Consider the following 13,741-nt stretch of genomic DNA (forward strand, 5'->3'; position numbering starts at 1 on the left):
ATGGGGGCAACTGAGACTCTGAGGCCTGGTCTCATGGCACTCCAGCTTCCCGGGCAGGAGGTGAGGGAGGTGGGGGTCCATCTGCCCCCTTCAGAGTTCAGCTCTGTCCCTCAGAGGAGCTGAGAACATGGGCACAGTTCCCCAGGATGCATGTTCTCTCTCTCCCCGCTCATTCTCTCTCTTGTTCTCTCTCATTCTCTTTCTCTCTCCTCTCATTCTGTCTTGTTCTTTCTCTCGTTCTCCTTCTCTCTCTTGTTCTCTCTCTCTTGTCTCTCTTGTTCTCTCTCTCCTCTCTCTTGTTCTCTCTCTCCCTCATTCTCTCTCCTCTCTCGTTCTCTCTCATTCTCTCTCATTCTCTCGTTCTCTTTCTCTCTAGTTCTCTCACTCATTCTTCTCTCTCTCCTTCTCTCTTGTGTTCTTGCTCTCTCATCTCACTCTTATTCTCTCTCCTCTCTCTTGTTCTCTCTGTTGTTCTTTCTCTCTCATTCTCTCCCTCGTTCTGTCTCTCTCGTTCTTCTCTTTCTCATTCTTCTCTCTCTCTCTCCTCCCTCTTGTTCTTCTCTCTCATTCTCTCTCTCTTGCTCTCTCTCTCATTTTCTTTCTCTCCTTCTCTCTCTCGTTATCTCTTTCCCTCTGTTGTTCTTTCTACCTCTCCCCTGGCTGTTTCCTATCAGGCCAGATGAATCTCCTGTTGGGGAGATCCTTCTCCCCGCAAGCTTCTTCAAGCCCTCGCTGCCCACTCCACCTTCCCCCTTCTCCCAGGGGCTCAGGGTTTTAGAACCAAAAGCCAGAAAAATGTGCACGCTGTTTCTGCCCCAGCCTGCCTCATGCCTCCCTCAGGATTAAATGAGATAATAATACATGTGCCTGGCACACACAAGGACCCACTGAAGCTGCTGTTGGTGTCCTTGCAATTTGTACTCAGGGATATCGAGGCAGAAAGGTAAACAGGGAAGAGGAAGGGGGAAAATTCAGGGAAAGGAAACCCTGCGGCACTCACATTTCAACACGGGCCGTGTCAGCGGCCCCTGCTCCCTGGTCTCCTGCAGCTGCTTGGGTCCCTCAGTGCTAAAGAGAGGGGTGGGGAGCATCCCCCACCATGGGGGCGTCCCCTGCTGCCCTCTCCTCCTTAGCCACTCTCCTTTCTCAGGTCATGGCAAGGATTTCATTTCCAGGAAATCCACTTCTAGGTCGCTCATCAGCAGGCCCTGTTGAAGGGACACAGCCTCGTGGGGTCTCAGCAGGCCCTGTTGGTGGGACGAAGCCTTGTGGGACCAGCACTCCCGCTTGGTGGGATACAGGCCTGTGAGCTCAGCAGGCTCATTTGGTGGGACGCAGCCTCATGGGGTCTCAGCATCAGCAGAGCTTTGGAGCCTCCAGTCCTCTCTGACACTGCCCTGCTGGGGCTGCCCAGCCTCTGCTCAGAAGCCTCCAGGGATGGGCCCTTCCTTTCCAGCTCCTTCCTTTCCAGCTCCTGAGTCCTCCTCTTGGTGACTCGCCTGCTGCCCCAGGCATTTTCAGGGGTTTCAGTCTCTACGTGTCCTCATCTGTCTAGGACCAGTGCCCCTGGGAGCACGTGCCTGGCTGTCTGCTGGGAGCTGCTGGGCCAGCCCTGGGTAATTTCTGTGGGACACGCAGACTGCGGCGGGCGCACCCTGTAGGTAGTCAGTAATGGCTCACAGGTGATGGGTATGAGCTGGAGCAGCAGTGGGCGGGGCAGCTCACCTCTTCGCAGGAGGCGGGTCAGGTGGCCACTCCAGGTGGCTGGAACCGATGGGGCAGGGCTGTCTTGACGACAGCTTGGGCCATCGCTCCCTTTGCCCACCCGGATGGGTCTGCTCATGCATGGCCACTGCAAACTGCACTCTGCATGTGTGTATGTGTGTGTGTGTATATGTGTGTGTGTATATATGTGTGTATGTGTGTATATGTGTGTGTATGTGCGTGTGTGTATGTGTGTGTATATGTGTGTGTATATGTGTGTATGTGTGTATGTGTGTGTATGTGCGTGTGTGTATGTGCATGTGTGTATGTGTGTGTATGTGTGTATGTGCGTGTGTGTGTGTATGTGTGCATGTATGTGTGTGTATGTGCGTGTGTGCATGTATGTGTGTATATGTGTGCGTGTGTGTGTGTGCACGTGCGTGTGTGTGTATGCGCATGTATGTGCGTGTATACAAGTGCGTGTGTCTGTGTGGTGGCTTGCTCTCCATACACACAGCTGCCCAGCAGAGAGAAAGAAGAGCCTGGGATGGGAGCATCTCTTCTCTTTCCTCTGATGCTGTCAAGCCTTGTGGGTAAATTTAGAAGCCGTGGTTGGTGGACAGTTAAGATTCTCTTACAAATGGGAAACAGCCCCTGCATGTTGCCTTTAGGCCGTGATGCCCACAGCTGGATGAGTGTCTCGCTTGGCTGTTGCTGCCTTTGGACTCCTTTGCGAACCAGGCTGGTGGTCTCCCGTGTGGGGATCAGACATGGCAATGGGTCCCAGCTGCACCCTACAGCTGGACCCTGAGCTCTTGTGAGTCGGGGCGGTGTCACCCTTCTGTTCTCCTGGAGTGGAAATGGGAGATGGGTGGATTTGTTGCAGAAAAGCAGGATGAGGGCAAGCCCTGAGGGCCCCAGCCTGGGTTTCCTGCACAGGCAAAGCTACTTGTGGGGGCTTGAGTGAAGAAGCCCCAGGATATTACAACTCAGAAAGAAATCCACATGGTCTGTCCTGAGCAGCCTCATGGGAGGTGAATTCGAGATGAGTCAGATGCCTTCGGGGGAGGAAATGACTTATCAGGCTGAACTTTCTTCAAAGTACATCCATCCATCACTTGCAGAAAACAAAAGCGAGCAAGAGAGAAGACAGTGGGTGAAGTCCTGGTTCCAGGCCCCCCTTTCTGCCGGGATTTGATGGCTCTGTCAGCCGGTGAGGCCCCTCTAAGAGGGGTGGTATCTTCAGGCCAGGTCAGGCCCATCTGGGAGGCTCAGGCATTCCCTGCAGGGGCAAAGGCTGCTCTCCATGCACTTTTAGGGACCCCTGCTCCCACAGCGTAGCCACCCTGGCTCTTCTCCTGGTGACAGTCTGCCTTGAGGGCTGAACAGTGCCACTGAGGAGCTAGAGAAGCTCCAGCTTCCCATGGCAGCCTTTGTGGCCTGGAGTCCTGGTTCAGTCCTGTGCCTAGGGATTCTTGCTATTGCATGCATGCTTATCTTAGACGGAAAGCTTGGGGAGGCACAGGACTTTCTGTCTGAAATGTTTCGTGCAGTGCTCAGCATGGTACACCTCCCGCACTGCCCCAGTATGATGATTTCTGCGAGAGTTTCTGCCCTGATGATTCTATTTCCCCACTTTATAAAGGTGCCTAGAGTCCTAGAGAACTAGAGATGGAGGGAAATTCAGATCATCTAAACCCTTCAGCCCTTCATCAAACAGAAGAGGAAACTGAGGCTCAGTCTGCATGACGTTCCCAGGGTCACGGCACAAATTCATGGAAGAAGCAGGAGGAAACTCAGTGCTCCAGTCTGGGTCCAATGTGTGTTTTAGCAATGTCTCCACAGGGTTAATGACTCAATTTTTCATGCATGATTACTAGTCATAACAATCGTGTTGTGTTTGTTTCTGTAGCTTTGGAAATCACTCCTTCCAGTTGAGTTTCAGGTCCCAATTGCCCACACCTGCAGGAGTGAGGTTTTGCTCAGACTGATAAGGCACTCACATTCTGTGGGACTTGAATTGTCTCTGTAGCCTAGAATCTAGACTTTTTTCCCTCCTCTGCTCTCAATGAATGCAGAACTCCATCTCGGTACAATCTGTGAACCATTCTGCAGTGAGACTGTCATCGTCTCATTCACACTAGCCCGTCGGTAACACAAAGGGCTGTCATTGATGTGGTTCAGAGACTCACATCCAAGCAATAAAAATGAATCCCTTATGGTGGTCGGCAGCAACGCAAATGAATCTAGCGCCTGGCTTTAATGGGAGCGGGGAAATTGCTAACAGATGACGGCAACTTTCAGAGAGAGAGAGAGAGGGAGACTCTGGCCTTCCAGCGGAAACCACTTCTGATGGCAGCTCTTCCTCCCACATGTGCCTCCCAGACGTCAAGTATTTACGGGATACCCTGAGCCCAGTCCTGCTCAGGGTTTAACAGCAGGGGCCGCATGTGTGTGACGGCTGAGGTCACGCAGGCGTTCATTTCAAGCTGTAGAGACATTTGGTTTAAAAAACCCCAGCGCCTCCACTGGGATTGGCTTTCGGAGAAGAAAAACAGCTCTTGAGTTCTTTTCCCGTCCAAGCCGGGTGGGATGGTGCTGCATTGCCAGCCTCCATTAACCCTTTGGGGCTGAGCAAGTTCTTAAACCTTGTGACTTTCTCCCAGTGATTTTTGCCTGTTCGAGGAAGCTGTGTGAGCCGCAGTGATTTCCCGTGAGCTCACTGAAAATGCATCCGATGCGTATGCACCTGAGCTAGAAAGCACAAAGACAGCTAAGAAGCCACGTGAGGGCTCAGAAAGAAACTTGTTGGGGCGTCGATAAGCCTGTTTCTGGAACCACTTTGCTCGTCTGCAAGGCAGGGGGAGGGAGGGACTCGATTATTTCTAAGTCCCTCTTGAGCTGTTACACTGTGTAAGCTCATGAATGTATTTAATCGTGCATTAGACAATTGTTTTTAATCTATGCCCTGCCTCTCCCAAGATCAACCTTTCCCCGAGATCAGGGGCCCCCTCTGGGTGCACAGGGATATTTTTATTTTTTGAGTCGGAGTTTTGCTCTTTTCACCCAGGCTGGAGTGCAATGGCATGATCTCGGCTCACTGCAACCTCTGCCTCCCGGGTTCCAGTGATTCTCCTGCCTCAGCCTCCCAAGTAGTTGAGATTACAGGCATGCACCACCACACTCGGTTAATTTTTGCAATTTTAGGAGAGATGGGGATTCACCATGTTGGCCAAGCTGGTCTTGAACTCCTGACCTCAGGTGATCCGCCCACCTTGGCCTCCCAAAACGCTGGGATTATAGGCGTGAGCCACAGCAGCCAGCCCATAGGGATATTTTTATATACTTTCCTGCCCCATGGGTCAACTGTTCCTGAACCAAAGAAGTTAAACAAGAGGCGGGGAGGTTATAGGAAGCTTTTAAAATATGCTCCTGTGCAGCACTGTCTGCATCGCGTCACAGATGTGCAGTATTGGAAGACAAGGGTGAAACTGCACGGAGATGATTGTGTGGGCGATGAGGAGATGGTGGGTAGGGGACTTGGCTTTCTTCACACAAAGACATCCAGGCAAGTGGTAAGTCCAAAAGCCATGTGACAGATAATGGCTATTGTTCCCACAGGGTGACTCTTTCTTTTCCTTTCTTCCTTTCTTCCTTTCCTTTCCTTTCCTTTCTTTTCTTTCTTTTCTTTCTTTTGTTGGCAGAGTCTCACTCTGTCACCCAGGCTGGAGTGCAATGGCGCAATCTTGGCTCACTGCAACCTCTGCCTCCTGGGTTCAAAGGATTCTCCTTCCTCAGCCTCCTGAGTAGCTGGGATTCCAGGTGCCCGCCACCATGCCCAGATAATTTTTATGTTTTTTTTAGTAGAGATGGGGTTTCACCATGTTGGCCAGGCTGGTCTCAAACTCCTGACCTTGTGATCCACTTGCCTCAGCCTCCCAAAGTGCTGGGACTACAGGCATGAGCCATCACGCCTGGTGACTCTTTTCAGCCCAAAGAGTCATCATTGTCACTAGGCAACATGGACAGCAACAGCACTATCTAATATTAACTTTCCCTGAATCAATACCCTCATTTGACAAATTACAATTTAACAAAAATATGTTTATGCATAGAAAAAAGACTGGAAGGATGCAGCATCTCTGTGGGTGAGAAAACATGTGATTTCTGTTTTCTTCTCACTCACTTGTTATTTTCTAAATTTCCTACCGAAAACGTTAATGAATTATTTAGGGAATGAGAACACAATGTTAATCACGTTTAATTGGCACATAAGGAACAACAGAGCTTGGCAGGTTCTTGCAGGGGGCTTTCTGCCATCCCCAGCTGAGACACCAGTGGGGCTCAGAAGCTGCCCTCCAATGACGGCTGGTGATGATGGGGACATAGCCAGCTCCCTTCTCCTCCCTCTCCGCTGTGATCCGGGCAATTCCATGTACTCCTATTCCTAAATCAAGAACACTCTTGATTTCTGGCATTAATACCAGCTCCTGAAATAGGACCATGTTGCTCCCTCCTTCAAATCTTTCAGACTTCCCTGCACTGCGGCCCTAAAGGGCCCTCCCCTCCTTCCATGGCTCTGAGCTTCCAAAGAGCGTGGTGGACACCAGGCCATACTCGTTCTCATGCTGTCCTCTTAATATTTCAGGTCCATTTGTCAGCCACGCTTCCCTGAAGCTTCCCGCACACCACCTGAGAGAGAATGGAAATCATGCTGCCTCTTCCATTAATGGTAAAGCTAGTACTAATGGCCTCACTTGGTGCTTTGTGTATATTAAGCTCTGAGAAATAAAGGCAAAATGCAGCTGTGTTTGAACTGCACAGAGAGCATCATGCCTGCATCCTGACAATCTGTAAGATGAGGACTTCAAAGCACGGGGGGCAAAGTTTGCCAAATATCAGAGGAAGAGAAAGTTGCCGGAAAGCAGGGGTCTAACCCCTAGGAGCAAGCATGCATGGGGGCTGGGTGGGAATCCATGCTGGCCTCCGTCACCGGTTCGCACGTGTCCCTGGGTGGCCGTGGATAAGTTGTTGCTGGGTAATGGGGGGCTGGAGGGGCTCCCAGCATGAACCCCGACGGGAAGTGCAGGCTAGGGTTTTCCTCGGGTACAGAAGAAAGCGAATGGGAAGGATCTCCGAGGTACAACAGGCAAGAACATGGTCCAAGATCCTGTGACCAGCACTGGTTCAAGCTCAGTCGACATAAGCTCCTAGCAGTGGTGGCATCTGGAGTTTGGAGGCTGTGAGTCTCTGCACCAAGTGGCCCCAGCCTGAGTCTCTGTCACGGTCTAGGGATACGTCTGCCAAGGTGTGTGTTTGTGTGTGTGTGTGTGTGTGTATATATGCACACACCTTCAAAGTCCACACAGAGGCTGGGCTGGGGGCTGACGTAGCCTCCCCTTAGCTGCTAGCCCTGCTCAGGTTCACTCGTCTCCCACAGCTGTCAGGAAAGAGAGCGGCAGGTGAAAGCAGGCCCGGCTCCTTGTTCCTGGGAAGGCTTAGCTACACCAGCCACCCCTCGCCTGCCGTGAGGACCTCCAGCTCAGCATGGTCCCTGCAGGAGGCCAGCCCTTGGGGCACCTGGGGTTGGAAGGCGGAGGTTCCCCACCTACCCTTGAGGGCTCCCTGCATCTATGCCAGGGACGTCGCCTTGGGCTTCCTGAGGGGCTCCGTGAGATACAGGGACAGATGCGGGCCGCCCTCTGGGAGCTCAGCCCGGGGCCTGCCGGCTGTGGGGTCAGAGGGCGCATTCCACCTCCACAGGCCGCCCTGTCACCCAGCAGGGCAGCCTGGAGCAGTTAGTGTCTCAGGTCCGTTTGTCAGCTGCACCTCCCTGAACCTTCCAGCACACAATGTGAGACTGGCAATCACGTTATCTCCTCCCCTTAAGTCAGCGCTAATGGCCTAGTGTAGTGCTTCATGTATATGAAGCCTCAAAAAATAAATGCAAAGTGCAGCTATGTTTGAACCGCACACATAGTATCATGCCCGGATCCTGGGAATAAGGATCTTATTCTTCCCTGGATCCTGGAAATAATAAGATGAAGACTTCCAAGCATCCTGGGTAAAGCTTGACAGATAGGACAGGGAAAGAGAAAGACGTGAACACCAGGGCGTCGCCCCCAGGAACGGACACATATGTGGGAGAAGTGAGGAGCAGGTGTTAAAGCGCGGGCAGCCTGGAGGGCCTGGGTGAGGAGTTGAGTCTGGATCCTGGGGCTGCGCTCACCCCGCCAGTCTGAAGGGTTCCTGACCCCGGTCTCTTCCCGGCCCCTGGGGTGAGAGGGCTCCTGGCTCTGCTTCCTCTGCTCGAGTGCCCGGCACTCCGTCTCTTTGTCATTGCTTTACTTTTTGGGGTGAGTACGAGGACAGAGTCATAAGACAGTAGATGAACAGCACAGTGAGGTCTGAGACTAGGGGTGCCTTTTGGAGAAGGGAGGCAATTAGGGAGGGTCTGGAGCCCCCAGATCGGGAGAGGGAGAACAGGATAGTATAGAAAGCCAGGAACAGTCTAATCCAGCATGGCATCCAATTACACTATAGGTAAAATTCATGAGTCCTATCAAAAAGGCCTGGAGTTGGTTGCAATTAAGGGAGAGCAGCCCCCTCCCGTGTGTGTGTGGGGGGCCCTGAAACCAGCCAGAGAGCCCCACCGGCAGGAATGGGAGGGTTCCAAGGAGGCGGAGTGCGGTGGGGGCTGGGGCCTGCCTGCTGTTGGGGTGGAGATTTTCTTTTTCCCTCCCCCGAGGCGCTTTCTCCTTCATGCTGGGTCTCTTTGGAGCAGATTCGGGAAGTGAGTGGTGAGATGTGACAATTTACCCCCAAACTTCTGCTTCACCGGCATTTGGAATTCCTGGTGTCAGCCTATGGCTCACTGAACGTTTTGCAAAGACACCATTTCATGAGACTGCTTAAGTCAGCCACAAGGGGCCTTTCTAGGTTTACTTGATCAGATTCTCTAGTCTGGAGACTGTGGGGTGAGGCCCAGCTTTGTGGCCACATCAGGGCCCTGGAGATGACTTCCTGTCTTTATTCTTTCCAGCTGTGGTCCACCCTGCCGTACATCCAGATTAATCTTTGGAAAACCCCTACCGCCGTTCCTACCGCCACCCTCCTCCCTTTAAACCCTCTGACGGCAGCCCACTACCCACAGGATTGAGACTAAGCTCTTTCCCTGGACTTCAAGGCTGTCCCCAATTCCTCTCCCACCTTGTGATCCCTCCAGCGCCCTTACAGTTCACCCAGCCAGGGAGACGTCTTCATCAGGTCCCCACCAGCCCTGCTTGCTTCCACCCTCAGACCTCTGCTTCCACGCTTTCTCCATGCTGAGGGGAAGCTCAGGTTCCATTCATGTCCCAAATCCTCAACGAAGCCTGCCCTGAACAACCTCGGCTGTGATAACCCCTCCCAGAACTTCCATCCCTGCTGTTACTGCAGCAACACCTGTTTGCTTCTGACCGTTTGTTGCACTGGAAAGCCATAGTTTTTTTGATTCACATATTCTATCCAACTAGACAAGAATTCTGTTTTGGTTAAAGACTGTATCTCACACATAGGAGGCTCTGGTGCATGCACTTAACAGTTTCGCAACTCTAAGTGGGGCTTAGGGACAGCAAGGCCACTGGGAACCAGGGCTGAGAGGGCTCAGAGGAGGTGGCCTCACATCTCAGGCTCTGGGACGATGCCCAGTGAACCGGTGGTCGACAGGAGTCCCAAAGCACTGACGCCTCAGATGCCGCAGATCAGAGCCCCAGGCTGGGCCTGGGCCATCAGGAAGTGCTACAGGTGTTAGGTTGCAGCAGACACAACCTTTCACCTTGGTTGTTTTCCATGGAATACTATGTCAAGGAACTTTGGAAACCAGAAGCAGGGCTGGGAATTGGGCAATGGGAGGGGACCCGCCCACCAGTGCTGCAGATGTGGGTGACGGTGCCTCCAGGACCACTGGTGCCTGGGCTGCCTGTGCCTCACCCGGGTGCATCTCTGCACGGGCAGAACCTGCCCTCCTGGAGACGGGGCTCACCCACCACCAGCAAGTCACTCCCCACCCACCTCCTTCCAGATCAACCTTTGAGTGGCAGGAGGTGTCTTGTGGTTCCGCAGAGCCAGCCAGAGGCCCTGCAGGTGGGCTGAGGGCCTCCCGTGAAATCCACCTGCTCTGCCTGTGAAATCCACCTGCTCTGCCTCCTGCTTCTCAGTATTGCAACCCCCTTCCCGGCCCCACTTTCTCTGCTGTTGCTTTTGTTCCTACCTCTGGCTAACCCAGCTTTGTCCCGAGCTGTCATCTCCATCATTTCCCCATTCCCAAGTGCCTCCAAGGGGCACCAGGAAAGCATGTGGTACCCATCCTGGCCGCCCAATAAATGGGCTTCAAAATAGCTTTGCTTAAGCCCCATGGGGACACTCAGTCTCCCTGGCTCCTGCTCCCCCATTTCTCCATCACACAGTCCCAGCTGTGCCCTGGGAGAGGTTGTCACTCAACAGCCTGGGGCACAAGCCTATTTTCAAGCAGCCCCTGGTCCTCCCCAATCACCTCCCCAAGAGCCCTCAGGTCCACCCTCTTGGGCTGACAGTGGCTGCATGTCCCTGGGTCTCCTTTAGGAGAGGCGGCCTTGACTAGGAGCATCCCGTGCCTGGCAGAGGAAACAGACAGGCAGTAACAGGAGAAGGGTCTTCCGGACAGAGAGGAAGTACTTGCTAAGTTTTGGGTGGGTTCTATTTGGAGTGGAGTTGGGGGACAACTGAGGCTGGTGACACCTGCCTTTATTCTGACTACAGGGGGTCCCAGAAGGCTGGGAAGGGGGACCCAAATTCAAAGAGGTTCTTTCCCTCAGGGCTGTGCAGTTCTGTCGAATTCCTCACGACTCTCCTCCTCGCTTCCCTCACCGGTGCATGGGTGGCCTTACTCGGTGGTAGGGCGTGAAAGGGAAAAGCACTTGGAATGAGTGGCAGAGTGGCTGCCCTTGGATGGATCACTTCTCTGGGTCTCAGTTTTCACATCTGTCCAATGGGCATAATGAAATTCCAACCCCATCTACTGCGCAGGGTTGCTGGGAAAACACAACCTCGTACCTGAGAGAGCAATGCCAGTGGGGCATGATGTGTTCACGTCACCTTCAAAATGCCCTCTGGTTTCCGGACGGGGATGCAGGAACCGTCCAGCACTGGAGAGAAGCCACCCACTAGCTGAGTGCAAAGCCATCAGGGTGGTGCCTGTCACCTCGTCATTTCTCCAGTAGAGTCACATGTCAGTCTTCACCCGCTGCTCTCTGAGGGCCCCCGGCTGAGAACTCCAAGTCTACGGTAGGAGGGGGCGCCTGGCTGTCATATTTTGCAGAGCAGACCTTGCTCTAGTGAACACTGAGGGCCTCTTGAAACAAAATTATGATGTCGGTGCTCAAAGTCCACCCCCGAACAGGGGCAAAGAGGGGAATAAATGACAGCTGGGCCTGGGGAGCGCTCGCCCCTCCTGCCATGCGTGGCTTGTGAGTGAAGCCCCTGCCAGCATCAGGCCTCTGACATTCCCGAGGACATGCCTGCAGCCCCCGGAGGTGCTCCTGGTCTTGGAGCAGCCCCACCTGGTCCCAGGGGCTCAGGCCAGGTGAGCTGTGAGAGGGGAACTCGGAGCCAGCCCGGCCAGTGCCAGCTGTTGTTCCCCCGCCAGCTTGGCATCTCGAGGACGGGTCATAACAAAAGAGACAGGGCCACTCCCTGAGCTGCAAGTTCTGGCCGGGACTCCAGCGGCGTCTGGGGGCCCTGCAGACAGCAGCCTGCCTTTCATGTGCTGAGCTGGGGGCCTGGAAGAAACATTTTCCGTGCCTGCTGCCAAATTTCCTCAAAGAACAATGCAAGAGAAGACGCTGTTTTGCAGTCAGGGAAGCTGGAAGCGGGCGGTGGTGCAGGTTTCAGGAAGGTCAGAGGTCAGGCCACGAGCCTCTGGGAAGCTGCGCCCCCTCCCCCAGTAGAACAGGCATCCTGCGACTGTTCCCTCCTGTGCCCAGGCCCCTCTCAGGGCACGAGCTGCTGTCATCCTCATTCGCAGGGCACTTGGGCGGGTTGTAGGAAGCGGCTGCCCCAGCAGAGATGGTTACTCATGCTTCCCAGAACTGTGGTGTCTAATTCGTGAGATGGAGGTGAAGGACACCTGTCGCTCATTGCTGCTGCTGCGAACAGCTGCCCACGTCATTACAAAGCAATTGTCAGGAGCCTGCAGGACTCACTGTAAGATGTGTGAACCCAAAAGTATCTGAGACAGGTCTCAATTCATTTAGAAAGTTCATTTTGCCAAGGTTAAGGACATGCCCGTGACACAGCCTCGGGAGGTCCTGATGACAAGTGCCCGAGGTGTGTGGGACTCAGCTTGGTTTGGGAGACATGAGACATCAATCAGTATGTGTGAGATGTACATTGGTTTGGTCCAGAAAAGTGGGGCAACTCAAAGTGGGGGCTCCCAGGTCATAGGTAGATAAGACACAAACAGTTGCATTGTTTTGAGTTTCTGATTAGCCTTTCACTGAATACACGATTTACATGTGAGAGAGTGGTGGAGGAACAATCACTGATGCCTCAGTCTGGCTCAGTGAATCTGTGTTTTTATATAGACAACAGGGCAGAGGAAGCTGCCACATATACATTGGTCTCATATAAACAGAGGGATGACTTTGAGTTCCTTGTAGGTAAATTGTGAGCAAGGTGTGTAAATTTTTGTCTGTGTAGTGATCTTATTTAGGAATAAAATAGGAGGCAGGTTTGCCTGATGCAGTTCCCAGCTTGAATTTTCCCTTTGGATTAGTGATTTTAGGGTCCTAAAATGTATTTTCCTTTCACAGATGTTTTATGAAGACACCATCTCTACCTTCTAGAAGATTCTAGTCTACATGGAAAATGCAAGCAAGCGTGGCAGAGTGAAAGGCAGAACTGTGGGTTAAGACCACGGACTCTGGAGTTTGCTCCCTGGTCTGAATCCTGACCTAGTTACTTATGGGTCATGTACTATGCCTCAGTTTCCCCCTCCAAAAAATGAGGATGAAGATAACAACGGTGTCTCCTTATGGAGTTGTTATAAGGATGAAATGAGTCACTGTTTGCAAAGCCCTTGGAACAGTGTCTGGCATCACACACCTACAGTGTTTGCAAAATAAATAACACATGAGTAAAATAAAAAATGTGGGCCATGACAACTGGGATGAGACCACATTTAGTTTTTAAGATGAGGTTTGGCAGTTTTCCAACATGAGTTTTTTTTTTTTTCTAAGCATGGTTTCGATTGCTCCTAATCTGTTTTGGGTTTGTGGGAAAGGCACATGGGAAAGAATGTGATTCTGAAATGCAGGGAACTTCACAAAGCTTTCAAAGACCACAGCTTCACCTTCCCGAGAGCAACTCCTGAAAACAGAGACCTGTGTTTCTGCAAAGCACTGTGCAATTCGCCTCTCCAGGTCGGGGTGGATGGAGAAGTTTCCAGGCTCTCCTGAAATCAACACTGTCATGTGGATGGGGAGAAATGAAGAACAAGAGGATTTGGCTGAGGTCCCAGGGTGCGATGGCGTCTGAGCTGAAATGCTGGGCTGCCTACAAAAATCTCTTCCAGAGATTGAACTGGAGTAGGATTTCTCTCCTCTGAACAAGTAGATGATTATACAATGTTCCATTCTCAGGGGTAATGTCCTCTGCGGTCTTCCCAAGGCCCGGTGAAGAAGAGCGGGTTACTAGCTAAGGAAGGGAGACAAGGGCGGTGGCCTTCCACAGCTCCCGCACACGCTGGGTGTGAAGCTGGTGGTGGAAGTGTGTTTCCTCAGCAGCTGTGAGTCCTCAGAACACTGGGTCCCCATGGACCAGCCAGCAGAGGGGCAGCCCTTCCTTAGCGGGGCTCTCCAAGAGCCATAGGAGCACCACAGGCTGGTACCTGTGGCCTCGGGCTGCTGTGGGGAGAGGGTCACTGGTCCCTCTTACTCACCTCCTGTCAGGATTGGCCAGTCACAGCCTGACCATACAAGGGTGACTAGGAGTTTAGGTTGAGTGTGTTGAGGGTGGCCAG

At 52.7% G+C, this 13,741-nt stretch overlaps 1 long non-coding RNA gene across 1 annotated transcript; it reads left to right on the forward strand.

Annotated features, from left to right (window-relative positions):
* Positions 1–2,810: 2,810 nt before the first annotated feature.
* LOC105535726 lies at positions 2,811–3,945 on the forward strand. The gene is made up of 2 exons (XR_001005493.1): positions 2,811–2,917; positions 3,350–3,945. It is a non-coding gene; the product is annotated as an uncharacterized LOC105535726 (long non-coding RNA).
* The last annotated feature ends 9,796 nt before the right edge of the window (positions 3,946–13,741 follow it).

The sequence above is a fragment of the Mandrillus leucophaeus genome, unplaced genomic scaffold (assembly GCF_000951045.1).
Source record: "Mandrillus leucophaeus isolate KB7577 unplaced genomic scaffold, Mleu.le_1.0 Scaffold15, whole genome shotgun sequence".
Taxonomy (NCBI): domain Eukaryota; kingdom Metazoa; phylum Chordata; class Mammalia; order Primates; family Cercopithecidae; genus Mandrillus; species Mandrillus leucophaeus.